At 41.0% G+C, this 14,968-nt stretch overlaps 1 long non-coding RNA gene and 1 pseudogene across 2 annotated transcripts; one reads left to right on the forward strand and one right to left on the reverse strand.

Annotated features, from left to right (window-relative positions):
- Positions 1-531: 531 nt before the first annotated feature.
- On the forward strand, positions 532-7,743 carry LOC127325638 (uncharacterized; annotated as a pseudogene).
- A 4,482-nt stretch (positions 7,744-12,225) lies between these two features.
- Positions 12,226-14,499, reverse strand: LOC139837467 (uncharacterized). 2 transcript variants are annotated; one of them, XR_011753956.1, is made up of 5 exons: positions 14,463-14,499; positions 13,383-13,487; positions 13,158-13,256; positions 12,841-12,917; positions 12,226-12,388 (listed from the first exon to the last, which is right to left on the reverse strand). It is a non-coding gene; the product is annotated as an uncharacterized lncRNA (long non-coding RNA). The 2 variants fall into 2 exon arrangements; XR_011753957.1 differs by having other exon boundaries at positions 12,227-12,383.
- Between the last annotated feature and the right edge of the window lie 469 nt (positions 14,500-14,968).

The following is a 14,968-nucleotide window of genomic DNA, read 5'->3' on the forward strand; positions in this document are numbered from 1 at the left end:
GAAAGCTTGTTAGAAAACCAACACAAAAGCTCAAACAAAAAAAATCAAATTCAAAAAAAAAAAAAATCGAAGGTTGCTGTCAAAATTTTGGGCGCCCCTAAGTTCTGTCCTTGTGGTCGGAAGTTCCGGTTGTGCTGGTGGAAGTACCGGTCCCTTTTTCTTACGAGGAATTTATTCACTTCGAGTGGAAATTGGCCCCGAATTTTTTCAATTCATGAGAAAATTGGCAAGGGCGCAAGGGAAAGTTAGATCAAGACCAAAGACAAGTTTGTATCAGATCAAAACCATATAAAACTCAGCAAGCAGAGAGATCTATCCAAGGCAATTTTTGCACTTTTTTGTATTTTCAGAATTTCCTAAATATGGCAACATGGTGATCTTACCTCACCCATCACCACCATGGCACCGCCGTTCACAAACAACACGTCGGCGATCATGTAAGCTATTTACCAAAACGATAAACATTTTCTTTACCTTTGCTACATTCCATTTTCTGTGTTCTATAATCAATATATTTTCATGCAGAGGATACAGCGCCCCAGAATACATAGACAGTGGCACCATGTCACCCAGCTATGATGTGTATAGCTTGGGCATCATAATAATCCAACTGGTGACAGGACACAGGAGTGTTACCAATAGTAATAACGTAAGTGTGTTTTACATTGTAGATGGTCTCTTTTTACAGATTTAGCCCAAATATTTCTATTGCTTATCATTATTAGGAGGTTTGGTATACCCCATATAAAGTTTATGGTTCAACGCAAAGATAAAAATGTACTCTTTCGATTAAGAAGGAACATATAGTCGGATGTTGATGGATATTTAGCTTCATGATAATCCACAGTTATTTTTTAGACAATAAGCACCTGATTTCGTGATGTTCATTTTTCTTCTGTAAAGTCGGTTCCCGACGTCTGGACCAGGCACCCCTTGTCCAAGACCTTGTTACTTCATGTATATTGTGACATATCTAATATATGCCAAATTTCAGATCTAATATCAACTTAGTTGGTTAACAACCGAACTTACTTTTTCAAGGGATTTTAAGATCCATAATTTTTTCTGAAAGGGTAAATAAGGTCAATAGTAATTGAGCACCCCATAATATTTTTTTGTGAAATAGGAATTACATTTCGGGTATACTTCTACTTAATTTGCATTCCATGCATTGGATGACATATTGAATTTTCATGGTGCTAAAGTTTAAAAGAGGCCGTCACTGCTTCGAGAACCGAGCTGACATGGTTTGTGTACCCTATGCTTATATGAATCGCCGGCATTATATAATTTGTCTTTATTATATATCAGCTTTCTCTGATGGCAGGTACTTAGAAAATGGAGGCACAGATTGCGTAAATCAGGCAAAGAAACACCATTTAGATACCAACAAATTGCAAAACTCCTCGAGATTGGGCTACTCTGCCAGGAAAAGGACCCCTACAGGAGGCCTTTTATATCAGACATAATACATGTTATCAATGAATTGGAAAGCACAGATTGGCAAATCAGCAATGAGAACAAATCTACTGCAGAGCAGGTAAGCCCATGTGCCTCAGAACTTCATAACTTCAATAGTAGTAAGCTCATGTGCTCCTCAGGGAATTCTTGTTTTGTTTCAAAGTGGATCGTACATTGTAGGAGAGTACTCTTAGATATTTGGTTCATAATGTAGATGGATTCTTTCCGCTAAGCGTCCATATATGATACAGGAGCAAGTGGTAGTATACATGAAAAAGAGTGTGCCTATTACACGAACCAATGTTTAATTTCCATCAATGTTAATCCAAACAGTTAATTAGAATAAAATCAGCCACCATTACCTTTTGCCTACTCTTAAAATTCTAGAAGCTTCAACCTTCATGAAAACAAATCATATGATATTGTAGGAGAAGTACAACTCATTTTTATAATGCATATTGTTTTGTTCTAGCAGATGAGTGCCTACTCGGAGGATGACATGCTTGGGATCGAGCCGCTCGAGCTACGCTTTCCGTTTGAGCTCAACACTAAGATACCACGCTCACTTGAGCTAACCAATGAGACAAATTCTTCTATTGCCTTCAGCATCAAAACGACAATCCCTCTACCATACTGTATAGAACCAAAGAAAGACATTGTTGCTCCGCAATCAAAGTATAGTGTCAACATAACATTACACCCAATAGACAAGGCACCGCAAGATACGCTTATTGGCGATTTCATCGTGCGGAGCACCAAAGTGAATGACAATCTTAAAAGTGAGGACATAAATGAAGATATATTCAACAGAGACGGGCCTAAATTAGTTGATGAGGTGAATCTGACAGTTACATATATGGCCGACGTACCCCAAGTGGATGTGTCAATTGGGCCGTTAATTAGTTTAGACACGAGAAATCTGCATGGCCCAAATGAATCCAATGTACCGCTAACAGAGGCAGAATCCAAGGTGAGCATCAGTAACTTAATTGAACTTGTAAATAGTTTAATTTCCTTAATTATAATGAGATAGAATTGTTTAAGAATTTAGATCTAGTCAACTAGTGTATGACTATACATATACGCCAAATTAATTAACAGCTTACCATAAACCGTCCAAATATATGCTACTTTTGTTTTGTGGTTGACATTAAAAGCAGCATATGCTTAGTTTTGTATTGTATTTACTGTGTCTTGGCATTGGAGATGCCCTCCAGCGGCCCGACGTAAATGGATATCTTCATGTGCTACACGCTCACAAAGTCGTTTCATGAAAAATCCACTTATCGTGTGACGTGTATAAAAAAATACGATGCTAAAAATAAGGCTTTTCACAAGTTTTTTTTCTCTTTTTTACATAGACCATAAAAATTATCCTTTTTTGCGAACCTTGGCGGGCACACATATATTGTGGAGATGTACATGTACAATTTTTCGGGAGTCAAATTGAATTTCCGATATATCTAGACATTAATCTGAATTTAGATAAATCTAAGACATCTTTGATGGATGGGTAGTTTATATGGTCACAGGTGATCGAATTTAATCAGTAAAGGCGAAGTGATGATTTTACTCCCTCCGTGCCAGTTCATAGGGTTTGCGCATGTTCCTAGGTCGTAAATTTGACAATGATAATACAAGATATATATTACAAAATATATATCATTAGAAAGCTCACGTGTTCTACTTTCTAATGATATATTTTTTGTGTTGTACAATTAATATTATGTTGACCAAATTGAGAACCTAGGGATACGTGTAAGCCCTATGAACTGGGACGAAGGTAATATTTGGACCCAATTAATCCACGGCTGTGTTCTTTCTTGGCAGCCAAGCCCATGTACCTCAAACGAGCTGATCCAGTTTGACCTGCCCGAGCTACCGCATCAAATGTTTTACACTCCCGACCCCACCATGGACCCGCCGCCCAGAGCACTGGCACCAAGCGAGGTGAAGTACTGCAAGAAGGCGCTCAAGGCATTCGACAAAAAGCTCAAGCAGCCACTCGCCATCCACCGGGAGTATATAGACCTTACGGTATAGTCATCCTCTTATCCTCCTATTTGAGCTAGTCTGACTCTGGTAATGCATGGCCAAATTATCACCAACCTTTTCTTTCCTTTGCGAAACTAATAACACCGTCTTTTTTTTTGAAACGGAGGCAAAAGCTTTGCCTCATCAATTAATTAAGAAGAAGGTGCTAAGTTTTTAGGAGAAAACCGAGCGAAAACCTACAACAATAGGGCCAAGCTCACACCAAGAGCACATCCACGAGAGAACACCTAAAGAAAGCAACCTCTAAGCCAACTAGAACCGACAACCCAAGAGCACAACACCGCAAAAAGATCCACTAAAAGGACATGACAACCCAAAATGAGACCATCACTTAACAAAAGTGGTTGTAGCTAGAGTCTCTAATTCTGCAATCAGTCGAGTTTGAGTTGTGAACGATGTTTGAGGTGTTCTTTTTCCCCTTTTTGTATAAAGGTTAGTGCCAGATGATCTTCGCAGCCTTGTTTCCAAGTGAAGCATGAGAGTGGAAAATAGGTGTGCAACCAGAAATGAATGTGCTGGATATGATTAAGATTTAATATAGACTATTTCCAAAGCTACATCTAAAATGTGGCTTCAACTCTGAAGAGTTATGCTGCTTTCTCCAGAGTACATCATCAACATTAGCATTCACCAAACAAAACTAGAACTTCGAATAATCTGCTTCTCTTGTGGCATTGTCTCTTCCTTGGAATGAAGTAATGAACCTACCCATGGACTTTGTATTTTTCTCATGCGGTTACCTGAGATGGACTTAAGCTGGAACAATGAAGTAGCTCGGTATTTTTTCGGAGGAAAATAGTTCACCAATTTTGTTCATCTAGGCCACCAGACAAAGCAAGACTGGATTTGTGTTTCTTTAATTGGTTATTGATCTGTCACCGTGAATGCCGAGAGGGTTTCCTGATCCCATTGAATTCTAACTTCATGGTACCGCACTAGCTCATCAACATATTTCTTTCAATGCAAGCAAAAGCAACAATTAAGATATAAGTATTGACAAGAAACAGAAGATTGTGGACTAATTATTTTATTGGTCGTATATATTAAGAATAATTTGAAATTTCCTGTTATAAGAATTAAGAAATATTTCATCTGAAGCAAATCATGCAACTATTGGTTCAATGAATTATTTCAGGACGTAAGAAAAACGCTCCAGTCGACTCAGAATTTTGAAGTGGCTCTAAATCCTGATAATAGGAAAAGGAACCGCTATACTGATGCCATTCCATGTGAGCAGTATTAATTTGTGAAGGCTGTCATGCATATTCTGCAAGAGCACCATGTTTCCATGTGGAATAAATTATTGGATGTAACTTGACTTTTCTTTTCTTTAGTTGATGAAACCAGGATAAGACTACAGTCCTCAACAGGCATTCAGAAAAGCAATGACTACATCAATGCAAGCCTTATAAAGGTAAAAACAGTATATTTCCTGGTAATTATTTTTCTTTGCCCTTTTCTTTCTTTCTAATCATAATTAGCATTGTTGCATTTAAAATCTGCAGCATTATGACATAGATCAAACTAAGTTCATTTCTACTCAAGGACCACTAGTCAATACATTAGAAGATTTCTGGCAGATGGTCGTTGAGAACAGCTCTCCGGTAATTGTTATGCTCTGCAAATTTGACTATATTAAGGTACGAACAACGAACACTCGTGACTTGCAGTTTTGTTGTGTTGACCTAATATCAAATTTCTCTTGTCTTCCATAGTTCTAGCACGACCTTACTCTACATGTTTGCATACAGTGATGTGTTATTTTATTATCACTTCATTTTTTCTTTCATAAAGTCACATTCTACTGACAAGTCTATTTTCTGCTTTATATATTTGAAGGATGCTAAATGCTCAGCGATTTTTGCCTCGCTATATGGATGTGGTTGCATGTAGACTTCTCAGCTTGTCATATGTAATTCAGTTGCTTGGAACATGAAAACAAAATGTACACAATGAAAGCATGCCTGCACATATACACTTGTCAGGTTTTCCTAGAGAAATTTTCAAAACTCAACAGGATAGGGAAACACCGTATCTGTATTTTTAGCATGTTACATATGCTTCCCCAGCTCTCCTACATATGGATCATGGAATCCTGGCTTCATCTTAGAAACAAACAAGGGGTGTCTGCCCCTTTGGTATCATTAAGGAGAAACCAAAACATGTAATCTTTCTTTTCCTCCTTCCTTAATAATAGACCCATAATTTCCCTAACTAGAGAGATGAATGGAGGGAGGGAGAGATTTGATTCTTTTTCTATGCAATCATTTACCATTTTGAAGTTTCCACTCCGGGAGATACATATTTCAGGTGTACTTGCAGCTTTGGTACCATGATAAAATTCTGAGATCATTAATCTTGTAAATAGTCACACAGTTCAAAATTTTAACCATGCATTTTCTTTGGTAAAATTCTATCTAATATGATTTACATTTAAATACCGGCAGTGTGATGAGTATCTTCCATTGAGCAAGTGCCAAGGAAAATACGGAAAATTTATTGTTAACATCACGAAGGTCAGACAAGATGGTGAATTAATTTTGCGCAGTGTGAAGGTGCAACATAATGAGGTAAACATGTGTACATATACTATATATTTGTAGCTTTTGTGTCTTGACAAATTTTGAAGATATCTTGCGCAATTGTACAAGTGAGGGACTCTTTTATTCTGTGTTTTACTCTATTTTATTCCATTACTCTTGTTCACTAATGCATAGACTTAAGTTCTTGTACAGTTGTACCCTTTAGAGGCATGTAATGCTTTTGCTTTCGTGAGAAGGAACCTGATGTATTTCACATTTGAGGAAAAGGTCCTCTCATATTGCATTCTGGATTATATCTGATGAATGATATCTTTCATCATTAGTTATATAATCACCGTACTTTTTCTTCCATTTTGTTATGACAATCATGCTTACAGAGCTAGTGAAGATTTCAGTTCAGCTTTTAAGGCATTGATTCATCGATCTTATCATTTAGTGTCCTGATTGTACTACGATGAATGAATTTCTCCTTTTACCACTACTTGATGTACTCCCTCCAATCCATAATAAGTGTCGAGTTTTACTTCAAATTTGAACTAAATGAACTAAAACCCCGACACTTATTTTAGATAGGAGGGAGTAGCAATTTTACTACACGTTAGCTTACACAATTGGTGAATATTTATCATGCGCTATAAATTCTGCAGATTCTTTATTTTGCAACATATACTTATTTTCTTCCAAGTTTACTTTTCCTCTGGTTTTCTAAAAATAACTGCGTAAGAAATAGCTTGCAACTTATCACTCTTTATTTTACAAATCACTTAAAGTGCATCATGTTCTCCACATCCAAAGACTCTACATGGCACGACCATGGCGTGCCAAATGATACCAGTGCTGTACGGAACAATATAAAAATATTATATAAGATTACGAAATGGTACCCAATAGTTTCAAAATGCAGGTTTGATTTTTAATGCCATGATTTCTTTTTCACCCTTGCACACTCTCGGATAATACGTGTTCCCTTTTCTGGTTTTTGCGGTGCAGGCATTGGGAGAAGCTGGTGCTTACATCACCATCCATAATACAGTAGAGAGGGTATTACTTGGTGAACAATCTTCTATAGATATTGCAGCAACTGTCAATAAGTTTAGATCCCAGCGTCACGGGATGGTCCAAACAGAGGTATATATGTTTTTTTTAATTATTTCTGTTTACGAGTCACGCAATATTCTCTCAAGTCTCAAATCAAATTGGGGCCCCTGTTTCAAAAAAAATATCAAATTGGGAAATTGTTTACCATTTAATGAGCCGTGTTACTCAATTTATATATCGGTAGCTCATGTACAAGATATATTAATGAAGTAGTGTCCCAGAACACTGCAAAGCAGATCGTAGCACTCCACCCTAAGACCATCTTGTGATTTGCAGGAGCAATACATGTTACGCTATCAGGCCATTGCGGATGAGCTGAAAGATCTGACTAAAATTTATAGCACAAGGTCCGAGAGGAGTTTCTTCCAGAGACTCTTGTGAAATACTACTCTTGCTTCCTCGATTTGCTAAGCTTAGCTGACAGCATTGATGCACGTCACGAAGGAAGATTTGGGTTTCAGAAGGAATCTCTTTCGAACATTTATCTGATATAAGGATTTCACAAATTTTGATCGTATTTCGCAGCGATTTGCAAACGGCTGCCACACACCCAGAGTCACCATTGCTATGTCTTCACCTGTCTTACTTTGGTTCCTTAATATCCGTGTTGACGCCACATAGTTGGCATGTTCATCGGTGCACCACCGCCACCAAGTAGCTTGCATTGTATGATGGCAGATGCATGGAACTCAAATTGTGCTGAATGGTCTCGGTTTTTTGTGTGTGTTTCCTTGTTTGTTTCTGTCCACTTCTTGAATGCAGCACAACCAAATCATCTGCCTGCATAAGAAACGCATCATTGTTGTGTGTCGGTTCAGTGTATCCACAAATCCCTGCCGGCCATGTCTCACACTCCTGGCATTACTGAGGAGCCACTAAGGCCCCCTTCTTTTGGACTTATGCTTATGGAGAAGCAAGCTTATGGAAAATCGGTGGTAATAAGTTGTGGTTTGAATAAGCTCGTAGAAACTATGAATCCCCTCTTTTGAGCTTATGGAGTTTTGGGTCATTAGATGTGTGATCTCTATGTTGCTCCTAGGGTTTTTCTTTTGCGATATAGACAAGTGAAGATATCGCATGCATCCAGAGCAAGAAAATGTTGCACCTTCCGCTCAAGTTTAGAGAATCAGATGTAATAGTAGCAGTTAACAGCGAAGGGAGTGCTTAGCAGCAAGTTCCGTTCAGTTTCATTCAGTGTCGCTCCGGGCGTGGTCATCTTCTGCTGACGAGGGAGTTGGACGCGGCGGTTTCATTCATGGGAGCTCCGGGCGTGGTCCGGATCACTTGGATGTGCCATGGGGGCAATACAGAGCTTGGATCTGCCATAGACGAGCTGTTGTGCAGGTCGACACGTTTGAGGGCGCTGCCTGCGGGCGAGCAGCGGGAGGACGACCTCCTGTCCACAGCTTGGCGACCATTTGCGCCGGCGGCGGCACTGGACAGGAGGATTTCGGTGGCGGCGGGAGCTAACCCTAGGCGGTGGAGGGTCGCATCACCTGTGGCTGTGCGAGAAAAATTAAGAAAGGGATGGAGGGTCAAGCACTCCTCAGAGTCCAACAGGCGCCGTACGTACGCCGCTGCGCCTCCTTAATTCCCGGCCCGGTCAAACCCAGCGGTGCGGTCGCCTGCCCCCTCGGTGACGTGGCATTCCTCCATCCCCACATTCAGGCCATGCTCGCGACGGTACTCGGTGCGTGCCAGTTTCCCAAGTACGTGTTCCACGCTACCATATCAAGATCAATACGCAATACGTATGTACTCCAGGTACGTGCAAGGTAGATAGTACAAGCATCAATACATACGTGCGTGTGCCAGCTACGGGGTTCCAAACGAAAAAAGAAGAGACTATATTTTTCCGGCCTATCAGTAGCCGCCCATCTGCGTGGCCGCGGCGGCCGCAGAGCCTCCGATCGTGATTCACCTGCGTGGCTACGATCTGATCCATCAATCATCAATGCTCTAGTTGGTTGTTGCTACAGGTTAACCAATCCTGCCAGGTGAAGACAGATGAAATCTGGAGCCAAATCTTCAGCCAGTAACATCACTTGAAGAAATGAAAATTGATATTGTTGCAGCTGAACTCAGTCTACTAGGGATGCTCCTTGCAGCCAAAGTTGCAAGTCACGGCCAAAAAATGAACTGCATCTGTTAATTAATATATGCCAATATTTTTTCTAGTGATCACCACAAAGTCAGAAATCGTACAACAAACTTCTCTCACAAAGTCACACCCGCAAAATAATGTCGCACGCTAAGTTTAGCTCGTGCTTGGCTATGGTTGTTGCCTCTCATTCAACCTGTATGCGTTTGCCTCAATCGTCACGACGATCGTATCATGCTCACCTCTCCGGTCGTTCATACATGCACGCACACTACCTACGAACTCATTTATACTTGGCTTTTTCTTGCCTCTTTTCTATGCTAACAACTATATCAATTATGGTAATTATTTTGGCACTTAGAAATCGATTTGTTGCCAGCACGACAGTAACACTAAAGAGCTCAAATGGATTTTGTTCTATTCTGTGCCATCACAGACAACATAGATGTAAACCAGTTTCAATCTCCACAGGGGGAATTGACATCAATGGGTTGGGTTCTTTCAGATCAACGTTATTGCGGTCTCTATATACCTAGAACCCTGCTAGATTAATATAATAGTTTCTAGCTACCTAATCTACACAATTATGCTAGGCTGCGGACTGAGCAGACACTTCAGATAACTGAACCAACATATAAACTTGCTTGTACATGGAGATCGAGAAATTAGGTCCTCAGGACAGCGATGGTCACCAACGTTGGAGAACTCGGATGATCGCAGACGATGCCGAGGATGATGCCTTCACCACAATGAGGATGGGGATGAGTGGCATCAGCGCCAAATATTATCGCAGGCCTATCGGTGACCAGAGGGATGCAACTTAGACACTGCATCAGCCTTCGAAAATATAGTGCCATGTTAGACTCGACGATTCAAGAAACACACAAAGCACAACGAGAAGTGGCAAGTTTCGCTTGAACACCGACCTTGACATTTATCTTCAGAGCAAGGCTTGCCATGGATCTGCTTGTTCACCTTAAACACTTGCTTGGTAAAACAACATTGGGAAAGAAGCCCAAGATCGATCATGCACATAGGCTTCAGGTCACCTGACAGATACCAGCACAATATGATCATTAATTTGGATTGAACCTTGAGTCTAGTAGTACAGAAATCATCTTAACTGAAAGTTCACATACCGTAAAGTGAGCCATTGTTCAAGCTCCATGCGCTGCAGTCTGAGTATGGTCATCGCATGATGTTACAGAGCTTTCAGAGCAAAGTCAACTGATCCTTGCGCTCCACTTGATCCAGATGCACGTATATAGCCGGAAGAACAGGCTTGAAGCATGTCGGGGACCCCGAGGCTTGGCACATGAAACCCGATTCGTGACGTAATCCAGTAGCAACACCGTCTTGCACGTTTCGAGCGAAATTCACACACATCCAGCTCTTGAGTCTACCACCATTGACCATTTTCTATATGACGAAAATGAAAATGTGCAGCAAGTCTTGAGATAAAATAAGCAAATGGCATATACTTGAGTCAGATAACAACTAAATAAAATTTTAGTTTAAGAAGCTCCAGGTCCAACAATCTAAGTTACAGATCGAGAGAACACATGAATAAGACCAAACAATCTAAGTTACTAGATCAGTGAACACATGAATATAAAGCATCTATTTGATTAAGAAGCTCTAGATCCAACAATCTAAGTTACAAGATCACAGACCAGAGGAATAAAGATCAGAGAACACAAAACATACAAACTGACCACAATCTATGTTTCGGTTCACAAATATTACACAACGAGGGGTTAAATAATTTGCTCTGATGATGATAAACATGTTCCCTTTTCTTCCTAAATCACGATCTTACTATGGACTCGAAATTGTAAACAATGACCTGAATGGTTCCTTTTCTAAATAGAGAAAAAAAAAACTCAACTTCCTCTAGGCATGGTACTTCTCTAGATGCAGTAGACAAGGAAAACAATTAAACCATGGAGTGTTAGGATGAAAATATATAGTTATCAATCCAAGAAGAAGGCCACACAATACCAACCAGTGGTATTCACACCCACTTAACAGGGCCAGTACCTCTAATAATAACCATGACGACGTATCAATTCATTCAACATGAACATGCTTTGGCCTTTGGAGTGGATTCAACATGAACAGCAGGATTAAGAAACGTTGCGTAAATTGCCTTCATATCATACCTCTTAGTACCATACATGGTTTTTGAGATTCAGTAGGAACGCCTTGGCCAGGTGCTCAACGGCTTCCTCGTGTCCCCGCCAAGTAACAGCAGATTATAAAAACAAAACAGAGTTGGTCCGAACTTTTTCGTCACTCCAACCAGAACAAGTCAATATTTAACCATAACCGCTAAAGCAGAGCAAGTAAATATTTTAACCAAAACCACTAAATCTACATGCTGTCCTAATAATTCTTCGTAGTGGCATGTCAGTCAACTAAAAATGCCAGATCAATACTATCATATATAAGTAATGATGAAAGACCCAAATTGGGTATATACAAGAACCAGGAACATGAGTATAAGCTCTAACATGACATCAACAAGATCATGCATTTGTGTAATAAACGTTTTGATCAATGAGAAAAGGCAAAACCAATGAAAAATAATGTTCCATGATCCGACCCACCGTCATCAATCCTGAAAATAACTTCAAGATCAATGAACAACAAAATGATTAAAAAAATCATTGAATAAGATCCCTCAGGAGAAATCCAACACAGAAGTTATCACCAAATCTCAGATTTAAAAGCAACTATGTCCACATTGGGCGGACCATTTAGTCTATTAGTACGAATTAATAGTGACCACAAAATCTGTAAACCAATATAAGTTTTAGTACCTACAGAACAATTTCTTCAGTTGTTATGTTGAAACCATATTTGATTTAATATAAAAAAATGAGGCATGTTTAACTATACTGTTTTTGCAATGACCTTAAAGGCATTTTTTACTAGCACACACAGTCCAAGGCATTTTGTGCAACTAAAACAAACTACAGGTAAAACATAATCACCTTCTTCTACATGTCGAGATTGAGAAGTTCATTCACTCTGCATCCAACTCCTCAGGAGGACAGCTCCACATACAAAGAGTCGCGACATTTTGAACTCAGGAAGCTCTCCAAGCATTGCTGATATTGTGACTGACCTACGAAGCAGGGGTTACAAGAACTTTAAGTGAGTTGGCACAAGGTAACGTATAAAAGGGTAAAATAATTTGCTCTGATGATGATAAACATGTGCCCTTTTCTTCTAAATTGTAAACAATGACCTGAATGGTTCATTTTCTAAATAGATAAAAAACTCAACTTCCTCTAGAGATGATACTTCTCTAAATGAGTAGACAAGGAAAACAATTAAACCATGGAGTGCTAGGATGAAAATACATAGTTATCAATCAAAGAAAAAGGCCACACAATAACAACCAGTGTTATTCACACCCACATAACAGGGCCAGGACGTCTAATAACCAGGATGACTTGCCAATTCATCCAACATGAACGTGCTTTGGCCTTTGGAGTGGATTCAAAGCCAACACAAGGATGTTCCCTATGTACAGCGGGATTAAGAAACGTTGTGTAAATTGCCTACGTATCATACCTCTTTGTACCATATATGGTTTTTGAGGTTCAGTAGGATCGCCTTGGTCAGGTGCTCAACGGCTTCCTCCGGGTTCCCTGCCAAGTAACACCAAGCACATTATAAAAACAAAACGGAGCTAGTCTGAACCTTTTCGCCACTCAAACCAGAGCAAGTCAATATTTAACCATAACTGCTAAAGTAGAGCAAGTAAATATTTACCCAACCAATAAATCTAGCCACTGTCCTAATAAGCCTAAGCAGTGGCGATTAAATGTTAATCAACTAAAAATGCCAAACCAATACTATCATATATAACTTGGACAGAACAGCTAGACCTGCAGCTCTCCCATCAAGCCTCCAAGCCGGCCAAGGTCACCAGAAGTCGCCAAGAGCCACCGTGGCGCCATCTCTTTCTTCTCAGCTTCGGTAGGCCCCTATCACACATGTGAAGATGATAATTATAGGGTAATTCTAGTGAGGTGCAGTATGAACATTTAAGTAAGATGAGCTGCAAGACGAACTTGACTGCTAGAAAATGTTGTATGAACAAGATTCAGTACCTGGGATTGATGTGTGGAAGATTGTCACCATAAGGTTCCGCTTGAGGAGCAGACTGGGGCATTTGATGGCTACAGTCATTAGCTCCATATGCAGGATAAACTGACCTGTTCAACAAAATATAGTTCAGTACAAAAAGAGTAAAAATTATATGTCAATCTAGTATAATGAGATATATTATGAGTATTCCAGGATGCAGCAAACAGTTGCAAAACTACAGAACACAATATTAGTACAGTAACATCAAAATTTATTCTCAAGTTCCATCATGAGAATTCAAAAAATTTAGCACAGGGCATGCTGAAATAAGCAAAACTCCAGCCAAATTATTGCAGTCTAATAATGCTCAGCACGATCATTTATACATGTACAGAGTCATGCAATTACTAAAACATGATCAAGAATTAGGTAGTTAACCCAGCATGGTAAATATAAGTACTTTCACCAACTGCAATTGCTAGAAAATGACCAAGGCATGATTTTTTGTTACAAAACAGGACTAGTTTCAGGTTTGTCAAATAAGACTGATTGGTCTGATTAGATTTACGCAAAAAGAGAAACACGAACACCCTGAACCCTTAGAATTGTCTTGCTTCGGAAATGTTCAGCTACAAAACATACATTCCTGTGATCAGCAATCGGTCCCTGTACGTGACCTCATTGCTGGCATACAGAGATTGGTAAGTTGGCCATTGTACTAGTTACGCCAGCGTATAACCGCAAAAAGACCAACTATTAGGAACAGGGCTACAAAGTGAGCCAGCGCCCCCAACCGACATCGGCCTAACAACGATTGGGGCTGCGGCTGTGCCGACACCGTCGTCGACGCCACCGGCATAACAACACACGGGTGCTGAGCCGTGACGGCTCTCCTCGGTCAGTTGGATATCCACCCCATCTGCGAATGCACAGGGTGAGCGTAGCGTTCGGTGTGATCCAGCAAGACGAGAAATACTACTAGGTCGAAATGGAAATTGCTGGGGCACTAGACACACACAGAGAGGGCAGGCGGGCTACTTTGCAGCAGGTGGAGCGATTATGGGGAACGGAAACTAGAACGGAACAGGGGGCGAAGAAATAACCTTTAATTTGGTGGGCGTCATCTGACCGGACGAGGTCGGAGTGGTCGAGGTCGGAGTGGACGAGCCCTTGTGCGTGGTCATCGGCCATCTCCGGACGCCGGCCTCTCCTTGGCCTTGCAGCAGGAGGAGCTGTGGGTAGGCCGTCCTTGATCTGCTTCTGCTTACCTGCACGGGACAGGGGTAGGGGGGTGACGAAATGAATCGGGGTCTGGACGCGGAGAGGGGACGGGATCGATCCGGAGGTTACCGTGGCGGGTGAGGTCGACGCGCGTGGTCGCCGTGGAGAAGGGTCTCGCTCCACCCTGATGCAGCGCCGGATGGATTCAGCATCGGCTGTTGGTTGGTCGCCCACGGGTGCGGGCGTCAAGCCGGGGATGGGGCGGTCTGCGGCGGGACGGCGGCGCCGCAGCTCCAGCCGCTGCGAGGTCTGGCCGGGAGGATGGTCGCCGGAGCCGGGACGGGCCGCATCGACGGCGGTCGGCAATGGCTCCGCGCGGGGGCGCGAT

Source organism: Lolium perenne, chromosome 3 (genome assembly GCF_019359855.2).
Source record: "Lolium perenne isolate Kyuss_39 chromosome 3, Kyuss_2.0, whole genome shotgun sequence".
In the NCBI taxonomy this organism is placed as follows: Eukaryota; Viridiplantae; Streptophyta; class Magnoliopsida; order Poales; family Poaceae; genus Lolium; species Lolium perenne.